At 51.1% G+C, this 21,378-nt stretch overlaps 1 protein-coding gene across 2 annotated transcripts in view; it reads right to left on the bottom strand.

Annotated features, from left to right (window-relative positions):
* IGSF21 (immunoglobin superfamily member 21) overlaps positions 1 to 21,378 on the bottom strand; it is a 263,204-nt gene that overhangs the window by 38,173 nt on the left and 203,653 nt on the right. The gene's annotated exons all lie outside the window — the stretch shown is intronic.

Below are 21,378 nucleotides of genomic sequence, written 5' to 3' on the forward strand. Positions count from 1 at the left end.
CCCTTCTCTTCCTTAAATCACCCTCCCTCTTCCCCAGCCCCCGCAGACCAGAGTCACTTATCATATGCAATTAAAGGTGCCATCCGGAGGAAGGAAACTTTACCTAATGCTGAGACCTCTAAATTTAGAACCAGCTGGCAGGGAGTTGTAAAGCATCTCTGCTGACCTAAGGATTGTCAGAATTTAATGATGTCGCCATCGGCCTGGCCCGGGATGAACTCGGAGAGACTAGGAGAGAAAGTGAGCGGAGAAGAAAAGCCAGTCCCACCTCTTGAGGAAGTTCTACCTTTTGTCTCTCTGTGGGAGCAGCGCTGATTAGAGAGGAGAAATTTTGCCCTGAGTTTGTTTCTACCACCAAGGGATATCTGAAGGGAGGACTGAAAAAAGGGAGAGTTTCTCTTGGATTCAACAGAATTCATGACTTCAGACACTGTTTACTCCACCGAGAGAAGGCTGTGTTCATGGAGAAAAGATGGTTGAGATAGAATCATAGAATCTCAGGGTTGGAAGGGACCTCAGGAGGTATCTAGTCCAACCCTCTGCTCAAAGCAGGACCAATTCCCAGCTAAATCATCCCAACCAGGGCTTGTCAAGCCTGACTTTAAAAACCTCTAAGGAAGGAGATTTCACCACCTACCTAGGTAACCCATTCCAGTGCTTCACCACCCTCCTAGTGAAAAAGTTTTTCCTAATATCCAACCTAAACCTCCCCCACTGCAACTTGAGACCATTACTCCTTGTTCTGTCATTTGCTACCACTGAGAACAGTCTAGATCCCTCCTCTTTGGAACCCCCTTTCACGTAGTTGAAAGCAGCTATCAAATCTCCCCTCAGTCTTCTCTTCTGCAGACCAAACAATTCCAGTTGCCTCAGCCTCTCCTCATAAGTCATGTGCTCCAGCCCCCTAATCATTTTTGTTGCCCTCCGCTGGACTCTTTCCAATTTTTCCGCATCCTTCTTGTAGTGTGGGGCCCAAAACTGGACATAGTACTCCAGATGAGAGCTCACCAATGCCAAATAGAGGGGAATGATCATGTCCTTCAATCTGCTGGCAATGCTCCTACTTATACACCCCAAAATTGCATTCCCCTTCTTGGCAACAAGGGCACACTGTCGACTCATATCCAGCTTCTCATCCACTGTAATCCCTAGGTCCTTTTCTGCAGAACTGCTGCCTAGCCACTTGGTCCCTAGTCTGTAGCAGTGCATGGGATTCTTCCTTCCTAAGTGTAGGACTCTGCACTTGTCCTTGTTGAACCTCATCGGATTTCTTTTGGCCCAATCCTCTAATCTGTCTAGGCCCCTCTCTATCCTATCCCTACCCTCCAGCATATTTACCACTCCTCCCAGTTTAATGTCATCTGCAAACTTGCTGAGGATGCAGTCCACGCCATCCGTCAGATCATTAATGAAAATATTGAATAAAACCAGCCCCAGGACCGACCCTTTGGGCACTCCGCTTGATACCGGCTGCCAATTAGACACGGAGCCATTGATCACTACTTGTTGAGTAGTCTAGCGAACAGGGTCTATTCCTGTGTCTGCCACCAAAAATGTCTCACCTGGGCAGTTTGCAAAGGTGTATTGGTCCAGGTTAGCAGATCTCCATGCAGGACCAGGACCCTGATGTAATGTGATGGCCAGCACCTGACCCAGCAAAGGAAGGAAATTTGAAACCACAATGTACTTACTCAAGGTTGCAACATTGTAGATGGAAGCAAAATTCCTCCTGTATCCCTATGAGTGATCATTTTATGCCCTGAAGCACAAGATTTGATTGCCCCTATTATCCTGGCTTGCATAGCTTGCATAGCTGCAAATGTTATTAGCAGTCATAAAACTATCCTGGCCTTTTTAGAATCCAGCCACAGTATTTGTCTCATTGCCCTCTTCTGGCAGCGAATCCTCCAGGTTCACCACACATGGCATTAAAGAAGTAGTTCCTTTTATTGGGTCTAAATGTTCTGCTCTTTAGTCTCATTTCAGCCTCCACCTGCTCTTCAGTTTACGGGGCAGGTACAAGGGAAAAGCAGGCATGGATCAGTTTTCACCACACACTTCGCAACTTTAAGGGCCTGGCTCACGTTCTTCTCCTGCTCAATAATCTTTGGCCTAATTCTTTTTTCAACTGAAGGTGCCCAAAGTTAGGCACCCAAATCCAAGGGTTGACATAATCAGCTTCATATTCAGAGGAGCTTCAGATTACAAGTGCTCAGAATCTCTGAAAAATTAGACCACATTTTTAGGCTGAGATTTTCAGAAGAACTTCCCTATCCACGATACAGCTATGGTCCCCACTGGCACAGTACAGGGGCCAGCAACCTTTCAGAAGTGCTGTGCCGAGTCTTCATTTATTCACTCTAATTTACGGTTTCGCGTGCCGGTAATACATTTTAACGTTTTTAGCAGGTCTCTTGCTATAAGTCTATAATATATAACTAAACTACTGTTGTATGTAAAGTAAACAACGTTTTTAAAATGTTTAAGAAGCTTCATTGAAAATTAAATTAAAATGCAGAGCCCCCCGGACTGGTGGCCAGGACCCGGGCAGTATGAGTGCCACTGAAAATCAGCTCGCATGCCGTGCCATAGGTTGTCTACCCCAGTGTAGTATCTGAGCATCTGCCAATCTTTAATGCGTGTATCCTCACAAGCAACCTGTGAGGCAGGGCAGTTCTGTTATCCCCATTATACAGATGGGAAACTGAGGCACGTTGAGGAGAAGTGACTCGCCCAAGGAGTCTGAGACTGAGACTCGCCCCTCATTGTTCAAGACCCAGGCTGATGCTTCAACCATTGGGCCACCCTTTCTGTTTCAGTCTATGGCATTTAGGTGCCCAACTGCCATAGAATTGTTGATAAACTGGCAGTGGTTTGCAGGAGAGCCAGGAGAATGATTAAATGATTGGAAAAAATGCTTTATAGTGAGAGACGCAAGGGGCCTGATCTGCTTAGCTTAACAAAAAGGTTAAGGGGTGACTCGATCACAGTCGACAGGGACCTACACAGGGAACAGAAATCTCACAACACAGGGCTCTTCAGCCCTGCAGAGAAAGGTACAACAAGATCCAATGGCTGGAAACTGAAGCTAGAAACGTTCTGATTATAAAGAAGGCACAAATTGTTAACCATGCGGGTAATTAACTATTCCCAGCTCAGTCACCAACTCGCCATGCGCTCCCATGCCTGACTCCATCCCCCTTTCACTGAGGAGCATCTTGCCACAAGATCTCAATGAGACTGTTCACCTAGTATGATGCTCCATACTGTAGGGATGGCAGGATCAGGCCCTTAACTGCGGCATGCCTCAGTTTACCCATCTGTAATCTGGGGATGGTAATACCTGCCTTGCAGGGGGGTTGTCTGGTGCCTAACCAGTTAATTAGCCAAATGTGGCTCTCCACTTGCTGGCATCAATCAGGTGTCACTCCATTATCACACACTGATGGACTCACTTCAGAGTCACACCTGGGGTAATGAGAGCAGCATGCAGCACTTAATGTTTGTAAAGCTCTTTGAGATCCTCCGACAGATGGGGCCAGAGACAGGCAATGTCCTATCGTTACCATGCACCTGATTTTCAGATCCTCCTCTTTCAAGATGCTGAGCCAGAGCACCCACAGCTCCCAGTGATGCAGCTGTAGAGGAGAGCACTCAGCATCTCTGAAACTCAGACCCTGTTATGCACCCTAATGATTTAGTACCACTGGCAGATGCCCCCTCCCAGATACCTGTCTGCGGAGGCCCCCTCTCCCCCTCACAGGCGGCTCCAGCAGGAGCTCGAAGCCCGTGCTATCGATACACATGAGGAAGCAAATTTTAAGATGTTGGCTGACGTCTAAAAGCCGCACTGAAAAACCCAGCCGTTCCGTACCAGCGGCCCGCTTCTCTCTCCGCTGCAGAAGACCATTTTCCCAGCAGGGCGTCTTACTTCATTACAGAGAGGCTTGTACAGTTAAAGCTGCAAAAATGGAACAAGAGGCAGGGCCTCCAGGGTTGGTGGTGGTGGGTTTTTTCACTTTAGTGGGGGCTCTCTGGCTAATCTACATGCTGGGAGGCTTTTCGACTGGTGATTTGCCAGGGGGTGGGGGAAGAGAGAAAGAGAGGTAGAACTAAGGAGGGGGAGACAGGATAAAAGGGGAAGGAGAAAGATCCAGAGGAGAAAGGAAAAGGGTGGGGGAGGGGGAGGAGGAGGAAGAGGGAGACTCCTGAGCAGCTACAAGCAAGTTGGAGGAAATGTAGATCCCTTACTCCATGGGGGAGCTGAGAAGGGCCAGAGCTTCACCCCAATCTCAGGCATGGGGGTAGCTGTTTCAGTGCAAACTCCTGCTGCAGGCAGGCACATCTGCGGCTTGGCCCACTGGGCCTTTGCCGTGAGTGAAATCAGGGGCAGTGGGGCAAATGGCAGCTTAAATCCGGCCTCTGCATCACTGCAGCGACAGTGGTGGCTGGAATCAGGGCACACTCCCCAGCACAGACAAGGCCAAAGGCTTTAGTAAAGATCAAGTGACATGGAGGAGACCCTAACCCTAACCTTTATTATCCTCATAAGGGTCCAGGCAGTGCCCACCTGCACCCTCGCCCCAGCCTTGCTTTCGAGAAGGTGTTGTCAGATGCTACTGGTGTGGTGCTCTGCTCTGTTCAATGTTGATATCACTCGGCTGCGTGCGTGTGTTCCCTTTGTGTGCTGTCCCAGCTCTTCGAAGATAGCTGACACAGCAGACCCGAAGAGAACCCCCAATGACCACAGAGTCTCGTAAGGTACGCAGGTCGGCCAGGTTTATTGCTGTATGAACACAATGATAGTTCCCTCTAGATTGTTACTCTACAGGGCATACTACGAGAGAGTGCCTCTTAGCAATGGACTCAGTTCAGTCCAGCGGGACTTTCCAATGCCCCCTCGGCCGGCCAAAGACACCGCCCCAGGGATGCATTCTTATACACAGGTATTAACAAGTTACACATCACTCCCGATGTATGAGGTGCAACCCCTCTATGCAGCAAGGTACAACCCCTCTATGTAGTAAGGTGCCGCCTCTCACCTTGTACATGTTGGTTCGAACAAAACAACTCTATCCATCATATTACCCTTTTGGCCCTGTCATTGGGATGGGTCAGCCTATTCCTTGTTATCTGTGTGGAGTGTACAAGTATGCGAATATTCTGATATCTGGTGTCCAGTACCTTTTAGGTGTGTCTCTTTCTGCAGCATCAGCCCTTTCCTTGCCAGCTTCTGCGAGCAGGGCCTGCCTCTGGCTCACAGCTTAACTTTGCTTTATGTTAGCAAAGTCTTGACCATTACTTTAGTTTAGGCCTCAGGCCTCATACCAGGCCTCTGATACCAAGGTTTATGTCTCAGGGCCTCCTCCAAGGTGAGGTGCGTGCTTTGGCACTTCAGAGACTCTCAGACTGCTGCACCCTGAGAGTGACAGGCTGCCCCTGCAAAGAGTGAGGCCCTAGAGAGGGCGCTGTTCAGGGCGGGGACTGTCTTTTGCTGCGTGTCCGTACAGCACCTAACACTGCAGGACAATGCAACTACCCAACAGCATCATCCAACATGTGTGCCACGCTTCCCTGCACCCCAAGAGGCCTCTTTGTCCTGAGGAGCCGGTGCTGCCAGACCGTGCCGCTTCTGCCTTCCCCCCATGCTAGCTGCACACAGACTGACTTAGTGCTCAGCTGCAGACAGGCAGCTAGGGAGCTCTATTAGCATATGTCCATGCTGTGTCTGGAGATGGGGTGAGGCTGCAGAGACCATCCACAGGTTGTCTTCTATTTCAGAAGGTGGAGCAGGGGGCCGGGCCGGCTGTTTACACCAGGATCTGGTTTCTGAGTCAGAAGTGACTCTCTTTGCTCACATAATACGCACCCGTCACGCCCAGGTTGGGCTTGACACGCCTGCCTTTCCCACTGCACTTTGGCTTCTCCAACACAAAGACAGAGCAACATGGACATTTTCAATAAATAAATAGGATCCTACCAAACCAAGACAGCCCCTGCACATGCCTCACCCTCTGGGGAGCGGAGAAGAGAACAAACCTAGCAGAGGTTAGTCACGTTTCTTAATGCATTGCTACGATGACGCATGCAGCAGAAGAACTACATACAATAGACTAGACCCTCATGGCACGAAATCTCCCTTGTTGTACAGATCAAAATGGAAGTGACTAAGACCTAGGATCTACAGGTGGGAATTGACTTGCCCAGCACAGAATGATTGGCAGATGCTGCATAGCAGAGCAAGTACTGCATAGTGGAGGTTTCACAGGCAATCGCTGTGAACGTGCATTGGCTGAGCTTTGTGAAAGGCGCAGGATTGGCTTAGTAAGAAGTCGATTATTGCTCATTCCTTGCATTGTGGTAGCCTCTAGGGGCAGCGACCAATGAGCAGGGCCTTGTCATGCTAGGCACGGGACAGACATGCAGGATAACGACAGTCCCTACCTGAGAGAGCTCACAAACTAGGTTCAGTTGTAGGGGTCGGTGCAGGGTGGGATTGAGGTGCTTTGGCAAAATTTTAGGAGGGGGGCACTGGCAGGGCTGGAATAGCCCTGGGTGCTGCGGGACAGGAGTGAGGGGCTTCGGCAGAGCTGTGCGCAGGGAGCTCGCCTGGCATTGCACTCAAAATACCAGCGGCTGTTACCAACCACTCCACCCCATCCTGAGCGAAGAAATGCACCCGATCTCCTCACTTAAAAACCCGCAAAGAACAAGCCAAAGCCCTGCGGCTCATACTCAGCCATGGAGTCAGGGCCAGTGCTTCCATTTAGGCGGCCTAGGCAATTGCCAGGATTATTGAGGGGCGGCATTTTGTCGGGGGCGGGGGCCTCAGGCGGCTCCGGTGGACCTGCCGCAGTCGTGCCTGAGGATGGTCCGCTGGTCCGCGGCTCTAGTGGACCTCCCGCAGGCACGGCTGCGGCAGGTCCACCGGAGCCGCGGACCAGCGGACCCTCTCCGCAAGCACGGCTGCGGCAGGTCCACCGGAGCCGTGGACCAGCACGCGGGGCAGCGAAATGGCTGTGCACCTAGGGCACTAAAAACACTAGCGCCAGTCCTGCATGGAGTCGGCCTCAAAGCCAACAAACAGCTGGGAATTGCAGGCCCTTCACCTCCCAGGAACCTGAGGGGAGGAATCCCACACTGCAGCCTCTCAGAAAGGGCAGCCTGGCCTCCGGGAGAGAGATAAGGGAGGGAGGGAGTGAAGGACATTGCCTGCTGGCCTCTGGCTCCTGTGCCATTCCCCTCAATTCAGGCGGGTCAGAGAGGCTCCTGTGGCACCATGCTGAGCTGCAGCTCCGTGACTAGGAGTTAATTATTCAGCCAGTTGCCTCAGTGCCCTGCTGGGAGCTGAGGGAGCCCCTCAAGTGGCCACCAAAAATCCCCTTCTTGTGGTTCCCAGGCTCCTTTGCAGCCTGCAGGGAGGGGTCTCCTCTCCTCACAAGTGGAGGGGTTCACTCTTGCTTCTCTTTCGTGGGTTGGGCTAGGTGCCTGGTGTCCTCAACATCCCCGCAAAAGAGGGGATATTCCTCCTGAGGAGGCGACTGCGGGCGAACGGGTCACCTTTGGGGGCTAAACTCCTTGGTGGCATCAAGGACATCTTTAGCTTTAGCTCCTTCGGAGCACGGTCCATCACTCCTTACCACTGTGGACAGCACCTCACACAGCTCTGGTGCACCCTGAACAGTAATTTAATGCAGCTTCAGTCTGAATGACACCATCCCCCTCTGGGTCAGGGAGGTGCTATCAGACCCAAGGAGCTGAGGCCCAGAGAGATTCGGGGAGCTTCCCAAGGGTGCACAGGAAGTCTGCGGGTTGGCGAAGAACGGAATCGTGGTCTCACATCCCCGGCTAGCATCTCTAACCATGGGATCAGCCTTCTGTTTTGTTTTGCTGCTCGTCTCAGCCTGACATACCCACTCTCCCCACCCATTCTTGCAAACAGCTACTCCATTTTGGCTGAAATCTTCCAAAACTGTTCAGCCCACGTCAGACACCTGGCTTGGAAAGTTTCCGTCCAAAGAATTAAAATTTGACAAAGAGGGCGTCCCATACACCAAGTCTACAGCTGCAGCCATCATTGCTTTATGAATCCCATGCACACAGGGAGCTGGGAGTAGAGCCCAGATTTTTTGCTCCAGAAAGACCAGCCTCTGGCATTTGACTTCAGCTGTATCAACAATTCCCTTACTGGCTCTGTGGGCCCAGCCACGAGCGGGCAGCACCAGTTACTCAGAGACACAAGGCCAAGACGTCATCCATAACTACTAAGAATAGACTGAGAGGCGAGAGGCCCGGGCTGGTACACCCAGCGTCTTAATCAGACAAATTGGCAGAGTTGGTTATAAAGGCTGGGAGCTGCTGTGTGACACGGTTACTGCTCCCAGGCCTCGGGGCTGCCATTAATGGATTTTTCTCTCTGAAAGCAAAAAGGAAAGAGGCAGCCAGCGTCGATGCGGCTGAGTCTGCGCTGATTTCCCTCCACTCGTTATACAACTTTTTATTACTAATTGAAGTGCTCTAGGACACAGATGAACTTTCTTGGCTCGATATTCATTATCACTCCATCCTCCTTTGTAGAGAAATTGTAGTCGCTCTGATGATGGCTTGGAAACTTCTTGCTCGATTTGACCAGTGCTGGCTCCAGATGCCTGTGCCAGAAGCACGGCTTTCCTCTGGGTCCAGCACAGCCCGTCCACCTCCAAAGGTTGGGCTACATCACAGAGCTGCCAGATTCTGATCCAGAGTCACTCCACTGAAGCTACGCTTCCTGGTGTCCTGAGTGCAGAAGTTGGCCAAAAGGATGGCGATCTAATGCTAAATCCAGGTAGGTTGGAAACATGCCGCTGGGTTCTGGGGGTGGGAAGCTGAAGACCGAATGCCAAGCCTAGGTGGTCTCAATATCTAAATCCTGGAGACGTGGTACTGAGCCCTGGCAAATCCTGCAATCACAAAGCTCCTGGGTGCCGGTTCTTTGGAAACCCAATGCCACATCGTATAGAATACCATCTCCATAGACTATGGATAATTAGGAATTATCTCAGAACAAGACAACTCTTCCGTGGGATGGAGGATGGGACGCAAAGGGGAGAAGTAAATATGTGTTGGGTTTATTTTGCTGATGATCATATCACATCATTTGAACATACATCTCTTCCCCATAAATGAACATATCTCCCACCGAAATGCACCAGCTCCTTTTTCATCCGCTGCCTCCCTTCTCCACGGAGGTCGGTCACAGGCCCTGAATCGCCACACACGGATGAAATTAATAAAGAGCTTTTCCAGAGACAGGCCTTCACTTAATCACTAAACACACTTACTTCCCTGCAGACAACTCTGGCCCAGCTCCCCTGTGTTTCCAGCATGAGCTGTCTTTGTAATTTCACTAAGAAGGTTAACTAGCCAGCTGCGTAGAGTTAATTTGTACATGCAAAGCAGACTAGCTCTAAGCACCCTGGGAGATGACAGTGAGAAAGGAACAGGCTCTGAGCAGGGCCACCTGGAGAGGGAGGGAGGTGGAAGGCAGCCACTCTTGTAGCTGATTCAGTGAAAGGCAGCTTTGATCGAGATGAAATGGATTTGGAGAGCACTGATTCTGCAGACATGTTTGACCGGGCCCTCAGCTGGACACAGGTTGCAAGAGGCTCCAGATCAAGTTCCTATTTGCCCAGGTTAAAGGGTTTGCTGGAAGAACCAGACACAATCAGATTTGCCTAAAGCTGCAGGCTTGCCTCCTGCATGGCAGTGGGAGAGAGCAGTAGGATTTGGATTGTAGGAAACGTCACGTGGGTTCAAATATGGTGACGTAAGCATGGGGTTCTGAACCTAATCTTTACAGAGCTGGTGCATTTGTCAGCAGAGCTGAGTGGGAAATGGTGTTCCCAGCCTGCAAAAATTGTTGAGATATTGAAAAAATTTCCCATCTCAAATTGAGACAAAGTTTAAATCTCAAAATTTTTCACAAACGGAAATTCCAGCACCCCCCCACAACCCCCTCAAAAAAATTTCAGTTCAGGTCAATCAAAATGTTTCATTTAGACCTTTTTTTAAAAAAAGAATTGTTACAATTAACTTAAAAATTGAAGCAAAATGTCATTTCAAACCAGAAAACTGGGATTTTTCATTTCGAAAATGCCCAAACAAAGCATATTGATCATTTCAAAACTTTTTTCAAACAAACGCCAAGTTGAAAAATTGCTCCAAACCAACCCTTTCCCACGAGAAGTTTCAGTTTCCCTTAATCAGCTTTTTCTGACCAAAGTAGTTTCGCTAAAAAACTCCTGATCAGCTGTGTTTGCTGGCTAGGGCAGGGGGTTATGTAGCAGACCTAGCCGAGACACACTGGCAGAACTGTGCAAGGGGCCCTATGGGACAACAGCAGAAGATGCTGCAGGTCAAGATTGCACAGCTGGGTGGGTAAAGTTTCCCAATCCCTGCTTGCGTGATGGGTTCCTTTTACTTAGCGCTGCAATCCCTGTGATGCTAATGCAGTATAATTTTTTGTTATATTTTTGCGGCTTTAATTGCCAATTTAGTTTGCCTCCAGTGTGTGAACTGAACACAAAGAAACTGCTGGGAGTAGATGCTTTTTAGTTAATTGCCCAGGGAAGTCTCTGCATAGACTCCAGTGGGCCTTTTGCCTCAAAACTCAAAGGTTTGCAGCCATGTTTTCAAAGTGTCTTTGGCTGTGGGAGTCCCTGTTGCCCTTAACTTCTCAAGCCCAGCTTGGCTGTAAGCTAGCAGGCTCCAGTGGTGGATACTTTTTGTATCTGAACTAGCTGCAACCTTTTGGGGAAGGGAGATGGCGGGGACACTTCTTGCCCCTCATCCCAGGCTGTTTAGTAGGCCTTCGGTGTCCCTACTTTAGTGTGGCTTCTAGTCACCCCACCAACACATTTTATGTTGTGTGTCTTGTCCGCATGCTTAGTCAACCACTGGGATTGAAGCGCCCGAGAGCCGAAAGCACAAGTCCTTGTAACTTGAACTAAAGAGGCAGACTCCCCAGCGATGGCGGTAACAGACACGTCCGCTCTGTAGATTGGAGACAGAGGATGATGCATAACGCACCGACTAGTGGGCTGTGATTCACCTGGTATGATAGAACAATGGGAGGTTATGATTCATGCTGCCCCTGGCAAGAGAGGTACAGAGCAATCTGCCTTTGCTATCGTCTTACAGATCACGCCTTCTGAGCCACTGGGCTCTCTCTGATAAGCTTGTCTGAAAACAAGGGTCCGTGTGGAGAACAAAATAAGCGCCGGCGCTCTCAAACTCCTCCCACAATCCAGGCTCCTCCCACTCGGGGCACCCAAACGAGATGTCATTCAGTAGATGGCATCTTGCGTGCTTTGCTCGGGAGCGAAACTGAACAATACTGGCACTTAGGTCGGCATTAGTAGGCTTCAGAGTTGGCAGCACATGGCAGTCCTGACTTGTCCCCGAGCTGCCTTTTCAGGCTGCCTGCAGATTTGAGCAGAGTGCATCCCTGATGATAAGACTTGCTCTTCCAGTTCACCTGGTGAAAGAGTTGCTCCCAGGGCTGGAGGGATGGGAGACAGGGATCCACTAGCATCAGTCCCAGGGGATTAGGTTCTACCCTTGCTACCAGAAGGAGATGCAGCAACCGTCTCTTAATAAAAAAAAACAACCATCTCTTCTTCTCAGCAGCTTGGCTTGCTACAGCCTTGTCCTGTCACTCATGGTGAGCGATTCCCCGAGATCACTTGAGAGAGGCCCCCCGAGGTATGTGACTCGTTATCAGCAGTAAATCTCAATTACACCTCCTGGACCGGCTTTGGAAATGACAGAACTCCGCCGAGGCTACCGCCACCTGTCTGTAAAGCCCGTGTTTGGCACCTCGCATTCTCATTGAGGTGCCTGCTTCAATCCCGCACTTCCGGTGCCCTGACACCTCTGCACAAGCAGCAGAAACAATCAGTCACCGGAGAGCGCGCGGAGGGGGCCTGTGCTGAAGAGAGCCACGTCTGAGGCCTGCAGCCTTCACAGGTAGGAGTGAGAGACTACGGGTCCCTGTACGCTGCAACAAATGACCCAGAGCTGCAAGTCTAGGAGACCAGGCCGGCTGACTCGGGCTTGCGGGGCTAAAAACAGCAGTGTAGATGTTTGGGCTCAGGCTGGCGCTGAGGCTCTGAAACCCAGCCAGCGGGGAGGACCTGAGCGTCTGCACCGGTGGTTCTCAACCCGTGGGGGTACGCAGAGATCTTCCAGGGGATACACCAACTCATTTAGATATTTGCTGAGTTTTACAACAGGCTAAATAAAACGCATTCGCCAAGTCAGGACAAGCTAAAATTTCAAACAGCGACTTGTTTGTACTGCTTGATACGCTAGACACTGAAATGTAAGTGCAACAGTTATATTCCAATTGATTTATTTTACAATTATAGGGCAAAAATGAGAAAGTCGGCGATTTGTCAGTAACAGGGCACTGTGCCACTTTTGTATTCTGAGGTCTGATTCCGTAAGCAAGTTGTTTTTAAGTGAGGTGAAACTTGGGGGTACGCAGGACAAGTCAGCCTCCTGAAAGGGGTCCAGTCGTCTGGAAAGGTGAGCAGCCCCAGACATACCCAGTGGCAGGCTCTGTCTCTGTTGTGGTGCAGGGCATCAGGAAACCTGGGTTCTAGCAAGCACCAGTCAAAACATTTTGGACTAAACATTTTTTCACTGAAAAATGCCCTTTCGTCATAGCCACCGTGTTCCGCAGAAACCTATCTTGTCCGGGCTGAAACGCGGCCAGGAGCAGCGAACCCTGCAACAGCCAAGAGCCTGGCGGTTAGATCATTCGCTCAGGACACAGGAGAGGCAAGATTTAGCTGTATCAGACTTGGAACAAAAATGAAGTTCAGTCTCTCGCAAATGACAGCTGCGGTTGGCTGGCCAGCCCCTGCTCTGCCCCTGACTCTGCTTGAGCAAGCCACTTCCCCTCTTTGTGACTCAGTTTCCCCATTACTAACGTTGGGGGAACGAGACTCACCTAGCTCTTTAGAGCACTTTCAGATCGCTGGGTTGACGCCTGCTAGGGACGAGATCTGTATTCCCATTTTCCTAACTGCAGAGTTGTTCCCTCATGCCCTTCAGCTCAACCCCCACGCTGCCAGCAGTTCCCCCCAGAGCGGCTGAGCTGAAGGGCACGTTGCCTAGTGGGTGCCTTGGGCAGTGCTCAGTGATGAAGAGGTTAATTCCAGTCTCACCTGACTCAGTCCCATGTTTGTTCTCTACCCCGTCTCTTGCTGCAGCTCCCGCTGAAACCACCAGCTCCTGGTAGGAGAGTGGGGAGCCCTCTGGAGCAAATCCCCCACTCCAGATCATGCCATATGATAATTTCGAGAGTGCCTTTGTCAGAACGGGCAGGGGAGGTTCTCCAGGGAGATCCTGACAAGGGCAGAGCTGTGGAAAACAGCACGTCTCCTGGGAGCCCCTGGACCTGTCTAACTCAGAGCCAGCAGCAGCACAATCGCTGTCAGAACAGTGCCGGTCCCTGCTCACCTGGCATGAGGCTGGAAGGAGGGAGAGGGGGCAGGGATGTGTTCATACCAGAGAAGGGGAGCATGCAAATGACCTCGGTGCTCTCCGGTCCCAAGAGAAGTAACCGCAAGTTGGCACTTGGGGTTGAGGTACGGGGCTAGGACTCAGGAAATCAGCATCAGACTCCCTGGGGCCCCATCTACTGTGCAGTAAAAGACCCGTGCCTGGTCCAGGGCAGCTGATTCGGGCTCACGGGCTAAACAGCAGTGTCGATATTCAAGTTTGGGCTGGAGCCTGGACTGCGAATCCCCACAAGATGGAAGGTCTCAGAGCCGGAACATTTACACTGCTTCTTTCAGCCCGGCAGCCTGAATCACTTGACCCAGGCGCCAAGTGGGGCTGCCGGTTATATATTGCAGTGTGAACACACTCCGGGTGCCTGCAGCCACGTCACTTCATCTCTCCTTGTGCGTCAATTCCCCATCCACACCCGGGGGATATAATCTTTCCTTTGACTATGCCGATTATAATTAAGGCTAAGATTTAGGCACATGGGTTTTTTTGGTCAAAGTCATGGACAGGTTACGAGCAATAAATAAAAATTCACAGCCTGTAACCTGTCCATGACTTTGACCAAAAATAGCTGTGACTAAATCTCTACTTCTGGGGCCCCACTCCAGGGGCCCCCTTCTGTGGGGGCCCTGCTCCAGTGCTGGTGGTTGACTGCCCTCCAGCCGCTGCTCCCAGGGCCCGCCCTCTGGACCTCCTAGGGGCCCTGTGGCCACTGCTGCAGCCACCCTAGGACCGCTGCTGCTAGGGCAGTCCCCAAGGCACCCCCAGGACTGCTGCTTGGGTGCTCCCGGGGGCCAGCCACACTGGCTGCTCTTTTGGCAGTCCCCGGAGCCAGCTGCCTGAGGCTGCCCAAGCAGCGGCTAGTGCAGTTGCTCCCATGGCAGACACCGGAACTGCTGCTTGGGCAGTCCCCAGGACTAGCCGCACCGGCTGCTGCTCCCCAGAGCCAGCTGCTCAGGCCTCCCAAGCAGTGGCTGGTGCAGCTAGCCCTTGGGACTGATAGAGTAGCTGGCCCCAGGTTGCTCCAGCAGCGGCTGCTTGGGCAGCCCTGAAGTCAGCCTCCCCCGCAGCTGAGGAAGTCACAGAGGTTGCAGAAAGTTACAGAATCTGTGACTTTCCGTGACCTCTGTGAAAGAATTGCAGCCTTAATTATAATCTCCTTGGAGTCTGGGCATCTCTCACCAGGCGCTCATCCATATGAACATTTAGTTTGTGACAAGCCAGGCTGTCAATCTACCCCACAGGAGTGCACACTAACTGGCCGGGTGGACACAGCTAATGTGGACTAACAGCTCCTTAGGAACTGTTAGTGTGTGTCAGCAGGGTCCACACAGACAGTTAGGATGCATCTCCACTTACAGCAGTGTGTAGAATACATACTGCACACCCAGCTAGCAAGGGAATCAATAGCAGTGGAGATGGTGATGCACAGCAGGGTAGAAAGAGCAGACAGCCCTACATGCCTGAACCCCAGGGAATATACACTGCTCTCTTCACACCCAAGCAGTACCTCCCACATCTATGCAGCCGGAGTCTTTCCCCGCTGCCTCCCACTCAGCCCAGCCAGAGCCTTTCACTGCAGCGTGTAGCTACACATCTAGTGCCTGTATGCCACACATCACCACAAGTGTTAACATAGTCTTAGTTTGAGGCAGGGTAGATGTACCACCCAGCCTGCCGCACACTCAGTGTTTGGGTAGATAAGCCCTATGTGATCGGGGGGCGGGGGAGGCCTGATCTTCGCTCCAGCCTCTTGTGCTACCGTTGTATAGATAACAATAATGTCACCTCAGCCTGGCACTGGAGGCTATAAAATGGGAAACAAAGTGGTGGGAGCTGGTTTTCATCTCTAACTTCTGGAGCAAAAGGAGTCTGTAGCAGTAGGACAGCAGAGGGAGAGACAGGACTCCAGGGTCCAACATGTGACTCACTGCGTGACCTTGAACAAGTCACAGTCCCACTCCATGCCTCAGTTTCTCCACCTATAACAAGGGGATAATAATCCAGGTCATGCTCCCAGGAGAGGATGATATGCCCTAATTCACTAATAACATTTATGAAGTGCTTTGAGATCCGCGAGCAGAACGTGCCAGAGGAGAACAGAGGATCATTCAGTCTCGGAGCAGAGTGTGCTGTTAGCAGGGCCATCTCGGCTGGCACACCGGGAATTTTCAAGTGATTAAGCACTACGGATCAGCATATTAACAGACATAGGGCACTCCATTCATTAGGCTCCAGGGGCTCCGAGCATCGGGCACGGTCAGGAACAGAGAGACATGCTTTATGGTGAGGTTGTTCTCCACGGCTGCTCTGAAGGTTACATCTAGCTGCCCTACTCACGCATCCTTGTTGCTTTTAAGGCCAATTTGTAAGCCCAGCAGCCTCCGAGGAACAAGGTGTCCCAGAGAGCCTGACCTCATGTACTGCCATCTTCGCTGCTATAAAACAGGTCGAATATGGCAAGCTGTCCGGGAAGAGGGCTTTTACTCTTCTCTGATGGTTTCTTGTACAGTTTATCCTTGGTATCTGGCTTTTTCAGACTCCTCCTCCCTGACCGAGACCCGTGTCTTCTTGGAGGGGCCTGCTTTATGGGCGCGTGAACTGACAATGCTAGGGTAGCCCTGTGGTGAGTGTGTGCTACCGGCGCCCCTTTGCACCCAATCCACAGAAGTGATGGGTATGGTAGAGGCCCCCACTCCTTAGTTCAGGCAGTAGCTGCTCAAGTTTTGACCTCTGGAGATCCCGAGCGTGTCAGCCAACACTGGTGACTATCCCACTGCTACCAGGCAGGGGGCAGGCAGCAGCTACCCTGCGACACCAACGCCCCGTGACTAGACCTGGTTATAACTCCTCCAATGAGCAGTTTTTTAATGGGAACATCTTTTTATCCCCACTCTCCCTGGGGAAAATGCCCATTTCAACGTGAGGTTTCCGTTTGCCAAAGCAATGTTTGGACATGTTTCATGCCGATGGTTCTGAACTGACATTTGCAAAACTTTTCAGCCCTCCCGCCTCAAATTTCACTGTTGTGACGTGCTGTCCCAACTGGGGACAGAAACAAAAGTCGAAATATTGACAGTGCCTGCACGAGGGAAATACCTCTTGCCACCCAGCTCCACTCCTGACCTGGAGCACCTTCGCACCTTGAGCCAGACCTCAATTCTGACTGGCAGCACCCCCTGCTGTGCCAATCCAGGGGTCCCCCAAGACGTCTCAGTGCCCCTTGGAACTGACAAGCAGCGCCCCCTGCCAGCCGGGTGACGAAACGCATGGTCGGTTTTGTCCATTAGACAAACATCCACAATGGGCAAGACGCCAACCTCCAGAATTGTCCCTCTTGAGATCTGAGCTAGAGATGAGGGTTGAGCGCTAAGATGCTGGAGACAATGTGGCCTAGTGGCCAAAGAATCAGACGGCGCACTGGAAGACGTGGGTGCTGGTGTCAGCTTTACCATTGTGTGACCTCATGCACTTCACTTCCCCTCTCTGTGCCTAAGTCCCCAGATCTGGGGACAACGATACCGAGCTGCTTCGAGAGCTACTGCTGAAAAGAACTTGGCACTACTATTCATTCCCAGCACTGATGCCTTTGAAGTGGCCTTGAGTTTTTGAGGAGCATTTCTGATTTAGATGCAAGAGCAATTCTGCATTTGGCTATTCACTCAGCACTCCCAGGACACGTCGAAAGCTGCCAGCCCTACCCTAACCTGAACAGAGTAACTCACGGCGTATATATAGCCATGGAAAGGACACAACATAGCAATCTTCTGACAACTTCTCCCTACAGCTTGGCTGTTCCCGCTACCCCCCAGTGCCACGCCCAATCCCTCTTATAGAGTAGTGGCACCTGTGAGCATGAATCAGCAAACATCACTGCATCTTTATGCCAGGTGCTAGAGCCTGGGTTTAGGATGACTCAGCAGCGAGGAGTCCCGCATTCATGGGCACGATCCTCAGTGCTACAGGAGCAGATTCCAGCCTTTGCCTATGTTGACACCACTTGCACGGAGATGCCCTCTTCTGCTCAGGCTGAATTTGACCCTTGGGTGCACTGCAGTTGTCATACTGCATCAGAACATTGGCCCAACCAGGCCCCCGTGTCCTGCCTCCAACACTTGGTGCATCAGAGGAAGGCGAAAAACAACTAAGTTAATTGTGAAACATCCTATGGGCTAGATCTGGGGTAGGCAACCTATGGCACGTGTGCCAAAGGCAGCAGGTGGGCTGATTTTCAGTGGCACTCACACTTCCTGGGTCCTGGCCACTGATCTTAAATGAAGCTTCTTAACATTTTAAGAACCTTATTTACTTTACATACAACAATAGTTTAGTTCATTATTATAGACTTATAGAAAGAGACCTTCTAAACATTAAAATGTATGACTGGCACGCGAAACCTTAAATTAGAGGTGAATAAATGAAGACTTAGCACAGCACTTCTGACAGGCTGCCGACCCCTGGGCTAGATAGTGAGCGGCAGGCAGGTGTTTCAGCCAAGCAGTTCCCATGGAAGGCTTCCTGGGTGTTAACCCCGATCCTCCCATTTCCTCTAGCCATTAGAAATACCTCATTTGACTCTTGCTCTCGGGCTGCACTGTTGCTGATATGAAGGCCAGCACGAGCTTTCATTGTTTAAACGGGCTCTTTATCTGAACAAGCTGTCCTAGCAGGAAGGATTCAGGCAAGAGGAAGCCAGTCAATACCAGCCGAGCATTAGGCCTTTTGAAAAGCAAAGAGCCTGTGGTGACGAGTGGTTCTGTTACGCTCCGCTACAGCTAACCCGTCTCTGGGCTGCTTCCCTTCCTTGCAGAGCCACTGCCTGCCTTCCCAAAGCCCTCTGCGGAGGCATCTCGGACCCTTCTGAGGTCTGACAGCCAAGAGAAGGAACCCCAGTCAGGACAGAAAAGGTGGCACCTGGCCCAGAGGGAGCAGGTGGGTAGAATGGGGCAAAATAAGCCCCTGCCCAAGCTCGATGGCTTTGCATTTCTATAGGCCTTTTCATGCCAGAATCACACGAGCCACGGGAAGGTTAAGTGACTCACCTTGGGGCATGCAAAGCAGTCAGTGGCAGAGCCAGGAACAGAACTGCAAGGTGAGTCCCTGCTCTGGACACTAGAGGATGTTATGTGGGGGGTCCCCTCTCCCTGTCCCATGGGCCGGCCCCGGTGGTAAATCTGCAGGATAATCAGCCTTCCCCATTGCTGCTGCAATGCTGTTTACAGAGTCCTTAACTCTTGGAAGAGTGAACATTTACCTGTCCAGCCAAGCAAGCCAGGCCCTGAATCCAACAGAGACTGTGCAGGCAGCTCCTTGTCCACTGTGGACTCCCAGCTGGGCCATGTCACAATGCCCAGATCCCAGCTTTGCAAGCAGCCACGACCTCTATCACGGATAGACACCAGCAGCCCGGAGCTTTGCGAAAGTTCAGACTCGGATCCCAGCTTTCTAAGGTGCGTCTCCCTCTCTACCAGGGTGAGGCAAAAATCCAACCCCCGCCCGGGCCTGCTGATCTGGCTCCGAACCTGGCGCATCTGGGGGCAATCTCTGCTGATGCCTACCATGCCCGCCTGTAACTGCTAAGAACAGCACTGTTGTGCGTGGAACAGACGGTCATCTCCATAACAACAAGCCATCGGACTAGTAACTCCTTAACACATCAGGGAATTATTTTTTTTTCTTTTTCTATCATTACATCATAATGATCTCTGGTCAAATTCCTCCAGTTGCTCATTAACGGCCAAGAAATGTCGTTCCCCACTGGTCATTACTGTCTTATTTGAGACACGTACAGGTACTTCAATCGCACTAGAGCTTATGTAGGATACAAGAAGCTTCAGGCAACACATATGCGGGTCACTACAGACCACAAAGCACCATGGGTAAAGCTGTGCCTGCTGATATCTATAAATGGAACCATCCCAAAATGTGGCCAAGCAAAGAGACTTCTGCATGTCCATAGCTCACTCCCATTCCAGGCAGACACAGAAATTCAAGTCCAGGATCCGGGGAGGGAACCTGTTTTCTCATTGGCCTCAGCTCGATCAGCTAGCACCTTTCAGGTAGGAGACAAGTGGACTCATCTTTTGTGCCTGCTGTAGGCCAGACATGCAGGATGTGATTACGAGAGAACTGTGGTCAGCATCCCAAGCACGTTTTCCCAGATCACCACCCATCAGCAGGAACTACAGTAGAACCTCAGCATTAGGACAGCTCGGGACTGGAGGGTGTTTGGAACTCTGAACAAAACGTCATCGTTCTTTCAAAAGTTTACAACTGAACATTGACTTAACACTGCTTTGAAACTTTACTATGCAGAAGGAAAACACAGCTTTTAACCATCTCAATTCAAATGAAACAAGCACAGAACCGGTTTCCTTACCTTGTTAAATCTTTTTTTTTTAATTTCCCCTTTATTTTTGTCTAGTAGTTTACGTTTAACACAGCACTGTACTGGATATTTTTTTGTATTTGTTTTGTCTCTGCTGCTGCCTGACTGAGTATTTCCCGGTCCAAATGAGGTGTGTGGTTGACCAGTCAGTTTGTAACTCTGAGGTTCTACTGTACACCCTTCTCCCCACAGGGCTGGGGTGAGGCAGGACTGGCTTCCCCTACCTTCCAGGTGGGACCCCTCTTGGTCCAGCAACTGCAATTAGGCTTAGCCTCAGCGAGCCACCTTAGGCAAGTCACTTTGCCTCAGTTTCTTCTCCCCTCCCTTTCCCTGTATTTAGATTGTAAGTTCTCCAGGGCAGGGACTGTCTCTCACTATGTGTCTGTACAGCACCTGGCACAATGAGGCCCTGATTTTAGTTGGGGCCTTTGGGGGCAACTGTAATACCAACAATGATGCCACATGACTGGCAGACACACTACAGACAGGGAGGGAAGAGGCTACATCCCTCTCAGATGGCAGGGGAGGTGAGGCTGGCAGCAGGAAATTACTCAGCATGGAATCTAAGACACGAGTGCTGCCACGGAAGCTCCAATACCCACAGCTGGTCAGGATTTACATGCTAGTCAAAAGGCAGCTCCTCCATGGCAGCCCCCTAATGCCACGCAAGGACATTAGTTCTGCCCTCACTCAGAGGGAAGAGTGCCGCCTTCTAAATCAGCCCCATCACTTCGTTGTTCCTCCGAGGGCCTGGCATCTAAAGCAGTGACCTCGCCGGATCTACCAGGCTCACAGCAGCTTCTCCTGCCACATGGAATAGTATCACTTTAGCAAAATCCTGCCGTTAGATGAAGTTCATGTGTGTGGGAGTGTGTGCAGCAATTCCCCCCATAAAAATCCCTCTGCGAACTTTCTCCTTCTGCCTGGTGCCCTTCCTAATGACATGCTGGAGAGGAGCTGCCTTCCGCCGGTTGTCTCCTCTCTGCTCAGAGCAGCAACTACTGCCATCGTAGAGGAAGTCCCGGGAACCACAAACCCCAGCCCTAGCTAATGCCCATTCATCAGCTTTCTATTTCTCCATGGTGTGCTGAGCACTGCCGAGCAGCTCAGTAAATACCAGTGCAGTTGGCTCTCCTTCTGACTGCCCCTGAAAAGAGTGGGACTTTTCCCCACTCCCTTAAAATAACATATGCGGAGAAACCACATCCGTCAAGCAGGACATACCTGGCCGCTTCAACCATGCCCAGTCCAGCTCCTTTCTCCTTTGCTCTGTACTCAGTGGCTGGCACGATGCTACATTGCACCAGGCTACCTGGGAGACGTGGGCTTCAAACCATCTGGGGATGTGCTGGCAGCAACAGCAGAGGGTGCTGCACAGCAGATGCTCTCTCTGCGTATCTGGTGCTCTAACTGCGTAACACAGGACTTTGCTT

The sequence above is a fragment of the Gopherus flavomarginatus genome, chromosome 21 (genome assembly GCF_025201925.1).
Source record: "Gopherus flavomarginatus isolate rGopFla2 chromosome 21, rGopFla2.mat.asm, whole genome shotgun sequence".
NCBI lineage: Eukaryota > Metazoa > Chordata > Testudines > Testudinidae > Gopherus > Gopherus flavomarginatus.